The 14,749-nt window shown below is 45.0% G+C and overlaps 1 long non-coding RNA gene across 1 annotated transcript in view; it reads left to right on the top strand.

Moving 5' to 3' along the window:
* LOC311433663 overlaps positions 1–14,749 on the top strand; it is a 216,064-nt gene that overhangs the window by 11,222 nt on the left and 190,093 nt on the right. Inside the window, exon 6 of the long non-coding RNA XR_014690883.1 lies at positions 7,013–7,179. This is a non-coding gene — a long non-coding RNA (uncharacterized lncRNA). The remainder of the gene's footprint in view (positions 1–7,012; positions 7,180–14,749) is intronic.

Raw genomic sequence — 14,749 nt, 5'->3', positions numbered from 1 at the left:
CATATTCTCTTCCTCTCACACCTATGTGTGAGCACCATGAAACTATGCAATCAGTGTCATCTTCCAGAAGAAATCTGTTAGCAAGGAAGACAAGTGGATTTTCTTTGGCCCCATAATGAATTGCTGGGGATGCTGCATTCCTACTGCTGAGCCAGGTAGTCATGTAGGGACAGAGAAAAAGGTGAGAAGTCTGGCTGCCAGAAACCAGCTGCTGGAGCAGGTCCACCTCCTATACTCAAGAAGCAAGCCCATTTCTGAGGTACCACCCATGTGTGGAGACCAGCTCTTGTGGGATGGAAGCGCTTCCAAAATGTAAATGGTTTCTGCTGTGCTGGGGCGTTGCGGCTTCATATGGTTCATTTCTAACCTCCTATTGACAGAATATCCAAAATGAAGATAAGCAGGCAGTGGGCTGAGGCTCAGTGCAGGGTTGTTTGATACAGCTAAGGGTGTTTTGGTGGTGGGTGGTGAAAGGAAGGGAGCGAGGTGCTGTGTCCTGGACCAGACCTGACTTGTGGCCTTCAGTGGGGAGGAAGGAGAGCAGTGCTGCCTGCCAGCCCTACTTCGGATGCCTTCAGGGTCTGCAGGGCCCTGTCTGGCATTCAGAGCTTCTGTGAATCTACCCCATCACAGCCCAGGGAGGCAAGGACTTGGGGACATCCACCTGTACAGATGGGATGGCTCCTCTGTGTGCCTGGCTTGTGTCCATGTTCCTCAGAGCAGCTGCAGCAGGGTGGAGGATGTGGTTGCACTCACATGGTGCTGGGCTGCTGTGTCTCTGTTCTTGCATGCAAAGCCCCATCTGTGCCTCCTGGCCAGCTGATTTTGAGGATGGCATGGGAAGAGGGAACCCAGCAGGTCTGCCTGAGCAGGATGTCTTTGCCTGCATGGGTTCACAATGCCTGCTCTGGACATCTGGCAGGGAGCCTGCTGACATTTAGGAGAGAGGGGAGCATCCTTATGCCCCTGTAGAATCCCATGTCCATGCCCATGCAGCTGCCCCATTTCCAGGCTGGATAAGCATGGCTGGACTGAGCCGTGGTTTCCAAAGCAGGGGGCTGTGCTCCCCGGAGTGCTGCTGTGTGCTTTCCGCTGTGGTCACTACTGGAAACTGAGTGTGTCTTCCAGCAGGCATGAAGCAGTGTGATGCCAGCCATCACATGCCACTGGTCCTTCCTCTTCTCCCCAGAAGGAGCAGTCTGGACGGAGAGTCTGGGTTTTGTCTCTTACAGAAAGACATGTGAAGGCATGGGTGCATGTCCCCTTGAGGATGCACGCTTAGATGAGGCGAAATGAGAACCATGCCTTTTGTGTGGAGCTGGAGAGGGGCAAACCTCAAAGCAGCCCTTCTCTGGGGCTGGGTTTGGTGACAGCTCTGCCCTGTCCCCTTTCTGTGGTGGGTTTCTGACCACCCGTCTGTTCTGCAGGCGGTGAGCACAAACATGGGCCAGCTTTTATTTGGTTTGCATGGTGGATTTTGCTGTTTTCTGGGGGTGGGAATGCCGCCTGCTCTGAGGCAGCTGCATCTCCCTGCCCCAGCTGCCACAGCTCAGCTTCGCCTCAAAACACATTCTTGTGCTGGGTGCAGTGCCTCTGTGCTCTCAGATGGAGATTGGCTTTTATCTGCCTCTGTCTGCATGGCATCTGCTTCCTTCTGCCTCTTTAATCCTCTGCATTTTCCATAACCTAAAATAAACCAGTAACAAATCTGGGATGCGATTCTCCAGCCAAGGGGACAGATCTGGGGCTGTGGCATTTTGTACCTACCATGGTTTCTGCAGCAGTCCTCTTTCTTTTTTCCTTCATTACACAGAAGACTTGTGAGAAATGTATTCTTATGTCAGTAGCATTCAAAGGCAAAAAGAAAACCTGCCAAAGAGAGCCTTAAAAGTCTGACATATCATTCAGAGGAGAATTTTCACTAGAATTATGCTGGAATTTTTCCAATAAATAAATTCTGCAGACTTTTAAGGGAAAGCTTTTAGGTTAATGGAAATATTACTTAAATTAAAATTCATCCCATTAAGCCATCAATTCCATTGTCATTGCAACATCATGTGTTTAATTTTAACGATGTGCACAAATAAAAAGGAAGCAATGCAAGAAAGCTATTTGTTTTATTGTGCCAAGAGCTGAGTATGGGCTGCTGTGGAAAGTTAAATACAAGATAGAGTGGGCACAAGGCAGGATCAACAGAGATGTTAAAATGCATTTGCAGAAAGTGTATTGCACTGTACTGAGTATGGAAATGCTGAGAAGCATACTCTGGCTTATATTTTCAGTGAGTTGTGGTGTTTGTTTTTTTTGTTTTGTTTTCCCCCACACACTTTCAGTGATTTCAGGAGGAGGCCTTAAGCAGCTTCCAGGCTCTGTCGCTTTGTTTCCGGAGCCTCATGTTGAGGAGAACTGATCCCTGACCCCAGCTGGGACATGTCCCAGCTCACTGTTGTGCCAAAGAAACAGTAGGCAGCTTAGCCCCTCTAAGCTGCCAAATTGAAACCATGTCTTGAGCTCTCTGCACTTGCAAAATGAGGCTCTCACAAGAGCAGATTTCATGCCACCTGCATCAGGACCTTCATCTTCCAACCTGGCTGGACAACCTGAGTGTCAGCACTCTGGGTGTTTCAGAGACTCTGCTTCCCATCTGCAGAGGGATGGATGAGTGAGTGAGGGGGAAAAAGCTAACTGGCTTCAACTTCTTCTGCCTTCTGGTATGATTCATGCTAGACTGGGGTGGGGGAAGGTGGACGAGAAGGTTCCCACATTTTCCAGTGTGTCACTACTCAGCAGGCCACAGGGCTCTTCCTTGGAATGAACATGAGGTCAGCTGAGCTCCCACTCCGGTGGTTTTCCTCTTAAGGCACCAAGTCTCTGTCCTCTGGGAGTCACCCCAGATGTAGGACCCACTGCTCATGCCTTGGCAGACAGGAGGAGCAGTCCCATGAGGAGGTGGGTCCCCAGCAGACAGGACTGTGCTGCCCTTGGGCAGGGTGGGCCTTGGTAGCAGAGGCTAGCCCCTGTGAGAGCTGCCACACCAGAACCATGGTGCTGCACTCCCCGGGAGTCTGCTGGGGCTTCTCGTGACAACTTCTGTGCTGCAGTACCCCGGGGTGCCTTGTGGCTATTTCCCATTTCATTTTGAAGAGCTTGGTCATCCTTCTGGCATCTGGAACCAGACGGGGATTTACCCTGAAGCCTCTCTGTAATACAAGCTGGGCCCCCAACCCAGGGGCCACACTCCAGCATTTAAAGTACTGCTTACAAGGAAGGAAAAAAAAAAATACAGGTCATGTTTGGGGGGGAGGGGGGGGGGGGGGAGTTATGTGGGTTTAAGAAGGGTTTTAAGGCGGCATGTAGATGCAGCTAACTGCAGTGAAGCTACTTGGTGACTCAGGTGTTGCTTGAGTTCAGACTGAAGCAGGTTATTCAGCAGAGCAAGCCAGCACACAGGTTGGAAGGTGAGAGGGATCACTGCCCATTGATATCTTCCATGTCAACACCAGCTCTCAGGACAGCAGCTCCAGTAGCAGCAACCTAGGGGACTGCAACCTCCCACTGCTCAGAAGACAAACCAGCTGTGGTCTGCGGACACAGGAGCCACGTTGTGGGAAATGCTCCACCCTGTGGGAAGGACTGAGCCGGTCTGGCTGGCTTTTGGGGCAGGTTCTTCTTTCTGCCTTTGAGCTTTACTGAAGGTGAAAGGGTCTTGGGGTGGGGGGAACACTTCCCCATGGAAGGCTACACATTGTGCAAGGCCTGGCCTTGCTCACCACCAGTCCTGGGAAGGTTTGACCTGAAGCTCATTCCTTCATTGCTGACTTCTTGGTATGTGCAGCAGCTTGTTGGAAAATGCATTAGGTTTCATGCCCTTATGGGGCTTTGGGATTGCTTGTTTTTGGAAGTGGGGAAATTACTCAATTTGAAGTTTGAGGTGGCCTTAAATGAACAGAAAACCCAAGTAGGTCACTGGTGTATCCCTAGGTTTCTCATGCCCTCTTAGGCTTTGCTATGCAAAATGAACAGTGCTTTTCTTGCTGAGGCTAAGAATACCTTCCAGGCCAAGTTCCAAGGTCAAGCCTCCTCCATCTATATGAATTAACTGTCTTCAGCACAAATTTGAAGGAGTGCAAATGCGTCGTTGTTAGAGCATGTTTTGAGAACAGCTTCAGGAGCACTGAGCATATTGTTACTTGCAATGAGGCAGGGTTCCCAGACATTTCACTGAAATTGCTGTTTAGGCTCAGTTACCACAGTGGCTAAAAAGTCTCTCCTTTGTTTCCAGGTTACTTCTTTGCCATAGAACAATTATTTGTTTTTCACCAGCAGCATAAGATACATTTTCCTTGGGTTCCCTTGAGTGTTTTGTGCTTGTGGTCAATGAAAGAAAAGGTCAGTGACTCTGACTGCTGCATGTTGCCACGGCTTCTTTTTCACAGCTGGATTTCGCAGGGTCCTGGGGTAGGGATGGGCTTTCGTTCAGGGGCACTGGAGTTCATGACCAGTGGGTTCCGTTTCCTTTTTGTTGTTGCCTTTAGCTAAAGGCCGTTCTCTGCAATCCTGCTGAATTGGTCCTGTTTTCATCTCTGCCTCTTGCCTTCCCTTCAGCCCTCGGTCTTGGTTCAAAGGAGCCTTAAACCAAGGTGACTTCATACCTGGTGCAACCCAGGGACAATTTACTCCTGGGGAAAGAACGGACAGTTTGTATGTTCCCATCATCACCATCAGTCCACTGGTGAATTGAGTCCCTTCTTTTTTTTTTTTTTATCATAATCTTTTCTTCCCGTGGTCCCACTTCTTGGTCACTGTATGCCATACTTGTAGCTAAAGGCCTGCTTCTAGGCCCATATTGCTACATGCAGACTGTTTCTCACCTGAGAAATGGGCATGATGATTCTTCCATGCCTCCTAGGGGCATGCTGAAGAAAAACACATTAAGTTATCATGACCTTCTATCTTTATGATTATTGTGTGTGGTCAGTGCACATAAACTGGATGGGTGCGTGTAGCAAAGCCACGTGAGATGTTAAGGTGGTCCTCCTGGCTACGTGACAGCTCCTCATTAACAAATGCTCAGTGGTCACTTTGACTGGAGACTAGGGGCATAGCCTGCATTTCCCTGATTCCCCAGGAGAGACCATACCTCTTAAGAGCAGGGAAATCTCTCCTCTTGAGGGAAATCTCTCCTGGAGGGCTGGTGTCCCATGGGGAGCAGTCGGACTCCATCCAGTGCATCTATGTAGCGGTCACTTGTAATGATTGCTAATCTAATGAGAGTAATAAGAAGGCATGGAGTCCAGCAGAGATTTATTGGTCTGAGGGGATACCACTGACAGAGACAAAGCAAGGGACAATGTTTCCCAGAAATAAATGCTGACATTTATGGAAACATAGAGTGTACGTCCACATCTATTTTGAGTGTTTGCGTGAGAGCTACCTGGTAAGCCTCCATTATGGGTATATTTCCTAAAGGGTAATAAGTTTTTCTCTTAAGCTAATATGCTAAAGGGATGGATTAAATTAAAGGTTCATTTAAAAACTATTTCTTTTCTCCTGGAAAGTGAATAATAGTTTTCACTTGCACTGCTGCAGCCCTTCATAACGTGTTTTATTTGCATATATGATTTGGTTAGCTGGCATTACTTCAAACTTCATATTATTCATTTTTAGTGGTGAAAGAACAATCTGGGCCCTGATCCTTTACATTAATCTCATAAATTAATCACACTGGATAAAATCTTGTTCTCATTGATGTTGAAAGCAAAACTGCCATGGATGTCATCTAGGCCAAGGTTTCACCTGCTCCTCGTGTGCTTAAATGCACACCTGAGTCCCTGTTTCACTGACATGCTGTGTGCTAGGGCTCTCCTTGGGTTCAGCCAGCAACTCCTGCCCTCCAATAGAGATGTGAAGACCTCAGGAGACAGTCTGTTGAAAAATCAAAGTCCTATTGCAAAAATACTGAGCTGTTTTTCACCTTCCAGGAGCTGAACAGGTTAAAGGAGTGAAATCCAGGCTGCCCACACCACTTGCATGTAATGGTTACTCAGGGTCAGTGTTTCCCCACACAGTCGAGCAGGAATTGATTTTTTTTTTTTGTGTGTGTGTGTGTTTGAATAGGTCTGTCTCTCAGCAGCAGAGAGAAAGGCATTATAAACATGGGAAAATCTGATATGGAAAAGCTGGCAAGGGAAAATGTTCATATTTTTTAGGACTAATATATATGCATGTATCTAATGAATGATATATTATATATCTCATAAAAACTGTATTAAAACATATCAGGATTGTGAAGTGAAATATTGCGCTATGGATGGATGGTGTTCGCTGATGGAATAAATATCCTTCGTGGTTGGCTTGGGTTCATTTTATCTCTTTATTTTTCACTTTCACTATTCAGTAGGGGGTTTCAGGCTTCCTACTCTCTGCAGAGGATCAGTCATTTTCTCCCTGTGATATTCTCAGCAGAGCATCTTCATCCTCTGCATATTCACAGCTGACTGGGTGCATTGAAGTGCTCTTATTCTTTTTTTTTTTTTTTTTTCCTGAAAAACTTGGTAGAGAGGAAAATCAAAAAGAGGGTCAACTAACTGGGCAAGTCCCTATAGGAAACTTGAGGACCTTGTTTTTGTTGAAATTGTTTGGTGCTTTGTGATGTTAATCTTTTCCACCTGGTAAGATAGCCAGATACAAGAGATCATGGTTAGTTTTTACTGAAAGGAGTTTTTTTTTTTTTTTTTTTTTTTTAATACTGGATAGGCTTATTTACAAAAACATACAAATCTTTGACAGAATCAAAGAGCGAGTGACTTTGCACCCAGATTTCTGCCAGCACTGTTTTTTTTTCTTTTTTTCTTTGCTGGGTATAAACTCCCTGTTTTTGTTTCACCTTTGTATGTTTTTTTTTTTTTTTTTTTTTTTTCCTTCCCTGGACTATCGCCATTCTGCTGCAGACACAAAGCAATAACCAGATAAGCTCTCCACTTTACACCTGCATTTATGTGCTTGCATTTAGGATGGAAGCTGGGCTGAGTCCTTCCCAAAGGTTTTGCATGAAGGGCAGCGACTGCATCCGAGTGGCAGGAGTCTCCGTGCTCAAAGCAGAGATCGTCTTCCCAGCACCACCTGGCTACTCTGCAAATTAATCTTTGGACGCCTGAAGATGGGCACCCAGAAAATGAGGTATGGCCAGTGGCGGTGTGTGACAAATTTAGATTAGGAGTAATCTGTCACAGCCAGGGATGGTATCCACTTCCACTTCTGAACTCGCTGGCAAGAAATACTCATTGACATTAGTGGGAGCACAATGGGGGCCCAGCTTGCCCACAGTTACTATATTAAATGACCCGTAACTCAAAAGGTCTTGGATGAAATTTATTATTCTGCACCCAGCACATCAGTTTGCAGTGACATTTAGCTGAAGACAAACTCTGAAGAAGTGATAAGCTAGTGGAAAGCAGGAAAAAAAAAAAGTAAATATAAATTAAGTCTAGTTAATTTTATTAATGGCTTGTAGTTTAAATAGCTGTGGGTAATTTTCTTCTGCATCTGTAGAAATAGCCAGATAGAAGGATTTGCAGATTCCGCAGAATTTCCAGAACAAACCCGGTACTAGGAAGGTTTTACTATGGAAACTGTTTTCACTGTTCAGGAAAGAGAAATTCCTCCTAGTTCTCATCATTGATGTAGGTCCTTCACTGACAGACCATCCCAGTGGTCTGTTGCTCTGGTGGTGGTGGTAGTGAAGGTCCCCCCTTTTATCTCCATGCACATGTACGTGCTGACATGTGAAACTGCTTCTTTGAATGCTGTTCTATTGCTTCTTCAATTTGGGAATTAAAATGGAAAGTGCATTCACTCCTTAATACAGGAAGAAAAATAGAAATGTTATTTTTAAATATTTAAAGTGGTTAAAATAGCAATCAGCACAAAGGGAGTTCGGTCCATTTTTTAAAAACGCAGCCCCACAATGGCAGGTGAATTGCAGGCCTTTGCACTTGGATCCAGTCTCCCTTTGCATTTTGATGAGATTTCATGGTTCTTTCATTCATTTATGGTAATGAATCAAATTATGCTATAAAAAGTTAGAAATGAAGACAAGAGATGCTGCTTGTTTTAAAGTATTTTGCATAAGTGCAGTGCCTTTTAATTTTGGGTAATGCCAGTGATTGATAATGTAGTCTAAAAGCAAATAAAATGCTGGCATATCCTCTGCAAGCTTTTCTTCTGTTGATAAATATCATTGCTGCCACACATATGCACATCTTTGTCCGGCTTTGTCCAGCTGTGTGCAGTAGTATAGGGCAGTCCTTTTATTATTTGGGCTGATAGAAGTCCTGAATGTATAGGCCAGCTATTTGTAATTCTTAGCAGCCTCGTACGGATTTCTGAATGTTGCATAAACATATGAGGACAGGGCAAAGAGATTTGGATAGTCTGATCAGAATCAATATGTATGGGAGCACTTCTTGTGCTGCATGTTGGTGTTGTTTTTTTTTTTTTTTTTTTCCTAGCCTGAATCTAGTTAATGCTTCAGAAGTGTCTATAACTAAGATACTCCCTCACAACTGCAAATGGCAACCATGTAAGAACTGTATCAAAAACCTCTTGCTCTCCAAACAGTGGCCTGGAAGGCATACACCCTCTGAGCCTCCTAAAATAATAGAGACGGTCTGCCTGTGGAGGTCGGACCAAGACACAAGCACTGGTGACAGGGCAGTGCCTCAGTGTCTTGAGGCCAGACAGAGATCTACTAAGAAAAAGTTGAAGGTCTGGATGCGCTGCCATGGCAGGGGGGCTGGAGTGCACGTCTGTGATTAAAAAGCAAGAGTTGCTTGTGGTAGCCCATAAATACAGCACTCAGCATCTCACACCCTCCCGGTAGACCTAGATACTGGGAATTTTTAACTCCATTTTAATACGGATATATATCCCTGACTGAAATCATAATATTTATGCAGGGTAGTTTTTCAAGAGGCTTACTGGACGTGAAAACAAGTTCCTGGCTTTTCCCCTTTCATGGAAGTGAGCTGAAGGTCAGATTTACAACATTTCAAGCTGCATTCTGTGCTCATTTACACAGCTGTAATCTTGAGTTATGCCACCCAGGACAAGGAGTTGCTCCAGACTTGCAGGGATATAGCTGACAGCAGAATTTAGCTCGGGGTTGCCAAAGCTCAATAGAGAAGGAGCTGCGAGGGTGGAATTTGGTGCTCTTGAAGTAGCTTGTGTATGTTAAAGGAATGCAAGAGCCCCAAGATTTATTAGTAGTGTTGCAGAGCATTATTGAAATTAGGCTTAATTATCTGTGTAATTTGCTGGAACCAGCGTTTTAGCATTTTTGATCAAGTATATGCCATTAATTTTAAAAAGAGATATACCAGGCTGCTCTCAGAAACTGAAATAAAAAGATTAAAAAAAAAAAGTCCATAATTTCTAAATGGCATATTCCAGAAACTTTGAAGGCTGTCAGAGGAGTCCCTCTCTCCCTTTCACAAGCAAACAGTCCCTCTGCAGTTCATCCATATGGAAGAAAGTTCACATCATCCCAGAGGGATGATATTCCAGCACGCAGGGAAAGGAAACTTCTCCTTATTCCCAGGCTCGCTGAGCCCAGCCAGCCCTCTCCCTCCAGCCCCACTGACACCACTCAGGCACGGCGCTGACCCTCCTTGCAGGAAGGTGCAGAAGCTGGGGGCTGTGAGCTGTAACCCAGCCAGCCCTTCGCAGGCTCCTGCTCATCCCCTTGACCACATAGGCTCTATGGGCATGGCTCCCTGTGGTTACACCAGCTCTGTGCCCTGTTTCTGCACTGCCTCTGTGCCATCCCGCAGAGGTGTAGCCTGTGGTCCCCCGAGCTCCTAGCAAGGAGGGCTGGTCTGAAATGCTGCCATCACACCAAGGTGCAGCAGACCTTGCTTTTCTGCTGATTTCTGTGGAAACTTCAGGCTTAGCCACTCTGTTTGTCGTGTATTACATAGCAATAATGACACTTTCCTCTCCCTAAAAAAGTGCTTTACGGTTACAGTCATTAATATGTATGAATCGCTTGAAGCTTACTGCAATGTTGAGGGCTAGAGAAATACCAACACAGCTAGGTTATTAGCTGACACCTTGCCAAACCTCTGCCCGAGCAAGCTTTTGTTTTTGGGACAGCTGCTGCGTGGCGCTTTGCTGTTTTCAGCACTTCTCTAGTTGAGATTTTCTCCTCCTTGTTCTCTCTGCACCTTCCCACCCCCTGCCTCTGGCAGCACTGAGGTGGTCAGCACGGCATTTTTGGGAGGCAAGAAGCAAGCGGGAAGGGGAGTGCCATCACTGAAATGCTCTGCGCCCTGGCTGGGATGGCTCAGGCTTTCCCAGTAAATGATTAACTTCTGTTTGAGCAGAGAGCCGAGCTGCGGTAAGAATGCAATTAATTACGCCGGCAGCCCAGCCAGGCCAGCAGTCAGCGGTGCTCTCACTTGTAGCTTCTGGCTCTGCAGGTCTGGTTTGAGAGCAACTAATTAAACACAGGTGCAGGCTGGAAGACTTGTTGAATTAATGTACAGTGTCTTCTTTTCTGTGTTCCCAGGCATTTGTAGCTTGCAAGAAAAGAGCAAGAGCTTGATGCTACAAATAATAATAGAGTGCTGATGATGGAGGTAATTAATCCTTTATTATTCTAGTGTGATAGGCTGCTGCTAGGGCTGTCATCCAAGTACTTCTCATGCAAAAACGTGTCTCAAAGGTGAAAGAACAGGGAGTAGGTGAAAGGCTGAATAACATTTTAATGGATTCTCTGGTGTTGTGGGCATAGATACATCTTCGGGTTTTTGGCAAGGCTGTTAGGACCTGGTGGTTAAAGCACAAGGCAGCATTCACTGCCCTATGGTCTGAGCTCCATTTTTGACTCACTGAGACCCTTTTAGCAAGCAGCAGATTAAAATGAAAATTCAGGCAGGTTCAAATAGCAAATGGACATAGAAGGGAAATGCAGGAATGTACCTGTGGCTCACTGTGGGCTTTCTTTGCTGTTTTTACTACTTCCTGGGCATCCTCAGCTGGCTGCTGTCAGGAACAGGCAGCAGCTTTGATGGACTTTACATTAGCCCCAGCATTGTTCCTCCAGATGATGCAGAAGCTGATGGTCTTGCCACGTGGGTGACTGGCTTCAAGTAGAGCTAACAGGGCTGTCTAAGGAGCTACAACAATAACAAATATTGTTTGGGGTTATTTATTACTAATAACAAATGCCATAAAATGGTGGGGTTTGTTGGTAACTTTCTGATGCTCCGATAATGATCCTTCCTGGTTCAAATCAAACTGCAGGATTCAAACATCTTTTCCAGCAATAAATAAGGGAAAATTATGAAAATGGTAGCTTTCTGCTGTCTCCATTATCATTTCTTTGCTTATAATAGCCTTTTGTCCCAGGTACAGGACTGTTATGATTTTAAGAGACAGCAAGAAGGACGTAACCTCCTGCAGTAGAAGCCACTTAGAGTACAAAGCATTAGGAAACTTCAGTCTCAACACGTAAGGGAAAAACAAAACAAAGCATAACATATGTGTTTATTTTAAAGACAGTAGCGATTCCGTGCTCTTCTCGTTACTTCACGATGAAAACGGTCCAAAGCTATTAGGAATGTTTATAGCGAGAAAATAATGCCGAGTCTAATAAATGGATTGGATAGGACAGACTGTGTTTTATTCAGTGTGGGAACCAAACACTGCCATATTGTACAGATTTGCTGATCTGGAAGAATTGTACTTGCTTTACGGAATGCAGCTCAAAAGCTGAGTGCATGAAAATGACAGTTTTTTGTTTTTAATGCAGAGAATTTTAAGACTGAAACATTGCTTGGAGAGTTTTCTAAGAGATTCTGATCAACTTATGTAAGTTTGGGAAATCAGCAGCAATTTATTATCCTGCCTTATTTTCTGGTGGCTTTTGTTTTCCTTGCATTGCGATCCTTAACTTGACAGAGGCAAATTGTGCTCAAGTATCTAGATGAGGGTTGTGCGGTGCTGTGGATTTCAGTGCTTAACTGTGTTAGTGGAAGAGCTGAGGGCAGGTCGTAGGGCAGAGAAGGTTTTCGATTCTTCTTTTTCTCTTTGCTGGTCACCTGTGGGAAATTTCTCATGGTGGAGCGTTTGTCCTCAATGAGTGTGCAAAAATTTGAAGAAAAAAAAGCTATTTTATCACTGTATTTTACAATAGCAAAAATCTCACTGACCCCCCTCCCAGCTGTGGATTCTGCTGGGAGACAGGTTGGGAAGGGGATGGCGAAGCCCTAAATTACTGCTCAGCTCATAGGAAGTCTGGCTGCTGCGTGCGTGAGCATAGCCACGTGCTGTGCTGGTAACAAGTATGATTTTGTTTTCTGAACGCCACGCCTCCGAAATTTCCAGGAAGCTGCTCTTTGCTGCTGACAGTTGCTACAGAGGCGCCTGCAGCAGTGAGACTGGTTTTTGTTCGTGTCTTCTTGCCTTCATTAATTTCCAGTGTGTCATTTCAGCTGCAAATGCGCAGTTACCGTTAAGGTGTCCAAAAGCATGAAGTCGGCTAGATGGCTATTTCTGTCACAGTAAATATTTGATGAGGAGGTGTGTTATTTTTAGCCGTAATCAGAAGATGTTATTGGGATTTATAGGCCTGAAATATTCCATGTAACACATGACTATTTGTTACCTTTACTGTTTCCTGAGGGTTTTTTCCGTTTTCCTTAGTAATTTGAACTGGAGAGGTGGTGATTCAGAGAGTGCTGGTATGAACTGTTGCACACAAGCTGCGTAGTAGGGGAAAACACCGAGCTTCAAATGCCAGGTCCCATGCCAACAGGAGACACTGCAGCCACTGAAGCAATAAACCCAGACAGGCTATACAAATATGTGAATGTACAAATGGATCTCAAAGCTGTGATTTTCATATTCCAGCAATCACTGCTATAGGAGTGCGTGACTGACAGCACAAAGGACTTAGATTTACTGTAGAGAGATGTAAATTGATAAGCCAGTAGACAGCCATCATTCTTCCTTTATTCTCTCTCTGTATCCCATGTCTTTCTCGGCTGGCATAATCAAAGCTGACATAGTGCATGCTATAGCAAGTTATATTTTTTGTAATTATAAGACAGTACATGAGATCTGAGGGTGTTATTCAGGAGATGGCACAAAGCTCACTGAAACACTTTTTCAGAGTGATCCTCTGATAATATTGTTTTTCTCAGATTCTTGATACTCAGACTCCATGTCTACGCCTTTAAGCTTCTGGGTGCTTTAAGAAGGGATAAAGGAAGGTGTTTTTTTTTTTTTTTTTTTTTTTTTTTATGAAGAAGAAAATGTTCAAAGTGTCAGCCTTCCCCTCCTCCCTCAGCTGAGTCTGAGGCATACATGTGTCTGAACACTACATGCGTTTCTAAAGAAGGGTTTATGGGAGCCTGACTTGGGGGGATGAGGTAGAAGTCAGCAAACCAGCACATGGAGATCATCTGGAAAGACCTAAAAGAGCAATCTTCCTTCCCCTTAGCACTGACTGGTGGGGCACGCCTCTGGCCTCCTATGAGGAGGAGAGGCCGAAGGGTCCTTTTGCACTGATCCATCTCATCAGCCTCAGCTGCCTCTGACTTTAACTGCAAGGTTATTAAACCAGCACTGTAAGATACAACAGAGTTATTGTGATGTAGTTATGGTTGGAAATCTTTTCCTCAGGTCTGAAAATGTGTGGTAAAATCCGGATGCTCACATTGCAGCTCTTTGACCTCAAATGCATACACAGTGAGATCCCATCTGAATTCAGTGGATGTGAAACTTGCAGAGAGGCAAATAAATAAATCTTTCCTTGTTCTGGAGCTCCAGCAGGGAGGTGCTGTAGACCTTCTGGACAAATCCCATAGCCATGAGTGATTTTTCATATACTTTCACATAGAAATGCTCTAGTATTTTTCTTCAACTTATTGAAAGAGCAAAGAGACAGAAAACTGGCATTTGGAGTTTTGACTTTAATTACGTTAGATTGAAAAATAGTAGTGGAAACAGGATTATCTCACTTGATATGGAAGAAATTTTTACTTTCGATCCGAAGACTCGTCTCTTTCCTTGTCAGCAGCCCTCTGACTTACATGTACTTGCGATTCCAGGAACACACTGAGAAATCTATTGCTGAATGTCATGGACATCTACATGCAGGCCTTGTCTTCTCAGTGGTGCATGGGGTTGCCATGCAGGTATGAAATGACATTTCTGCACAGTACAGGTGCATGGGCTACAGTCCCACAAAAAGAGAGTGACTGGGATGAGCTGCGTACTTGGCAAGTGAAGTTTGGTAATGCAGTCTCCTATTTGGCCAGAATGCACTTCAGGCTTTTCCTCCTGCCTTTTCTAAATCTGGGTAGCCTTCTGCATGCTTGTTGCAGTCCACCTACAAATACAGCAAGACCTCCCTGCATGGCAGTGTGGGATAACTTATTTATTGCTGTAGAGGATGCCATAGAGCCATTGGCAGACACTAAAGCAGACCTAGAGTTTGTCCTTCACACAAAAGACCCCGTTTCTTGCCTGGACCTACCTCCTTGCCTAATTGGATTCCCACAGACTACACCAGTGGCTCACCAGGGTCCAGGCTTGTGATTAAGGCTATAAAAATATTGCTGCCTTTAAAATCTCAAATCTCAGAAGTTCCCCAGATACCTTGCTTTGCCTCACTTAATCAAACACATGATGGCCATAAGGAGGAAGGCAAGGCATTTCTCTCCCTTTCGTCTTCAAAACAGGG

The sequence above is a fragment of the Aythya ferina genome (genome assembly GCF_964211825.1).
Source record: "Aythya ferina genome assembly, chromosome: 3".
Lineage (NCBI taxonomy): Eukaryota > Metazoa > Chordata > Aves > Anseriformes > Anatidae > Aythya > Aythya ferina.
Note: the sequence above shows the minus strand (reverse complement) of the source record. Positions and strands in the feature narration are given on the sequence as shown.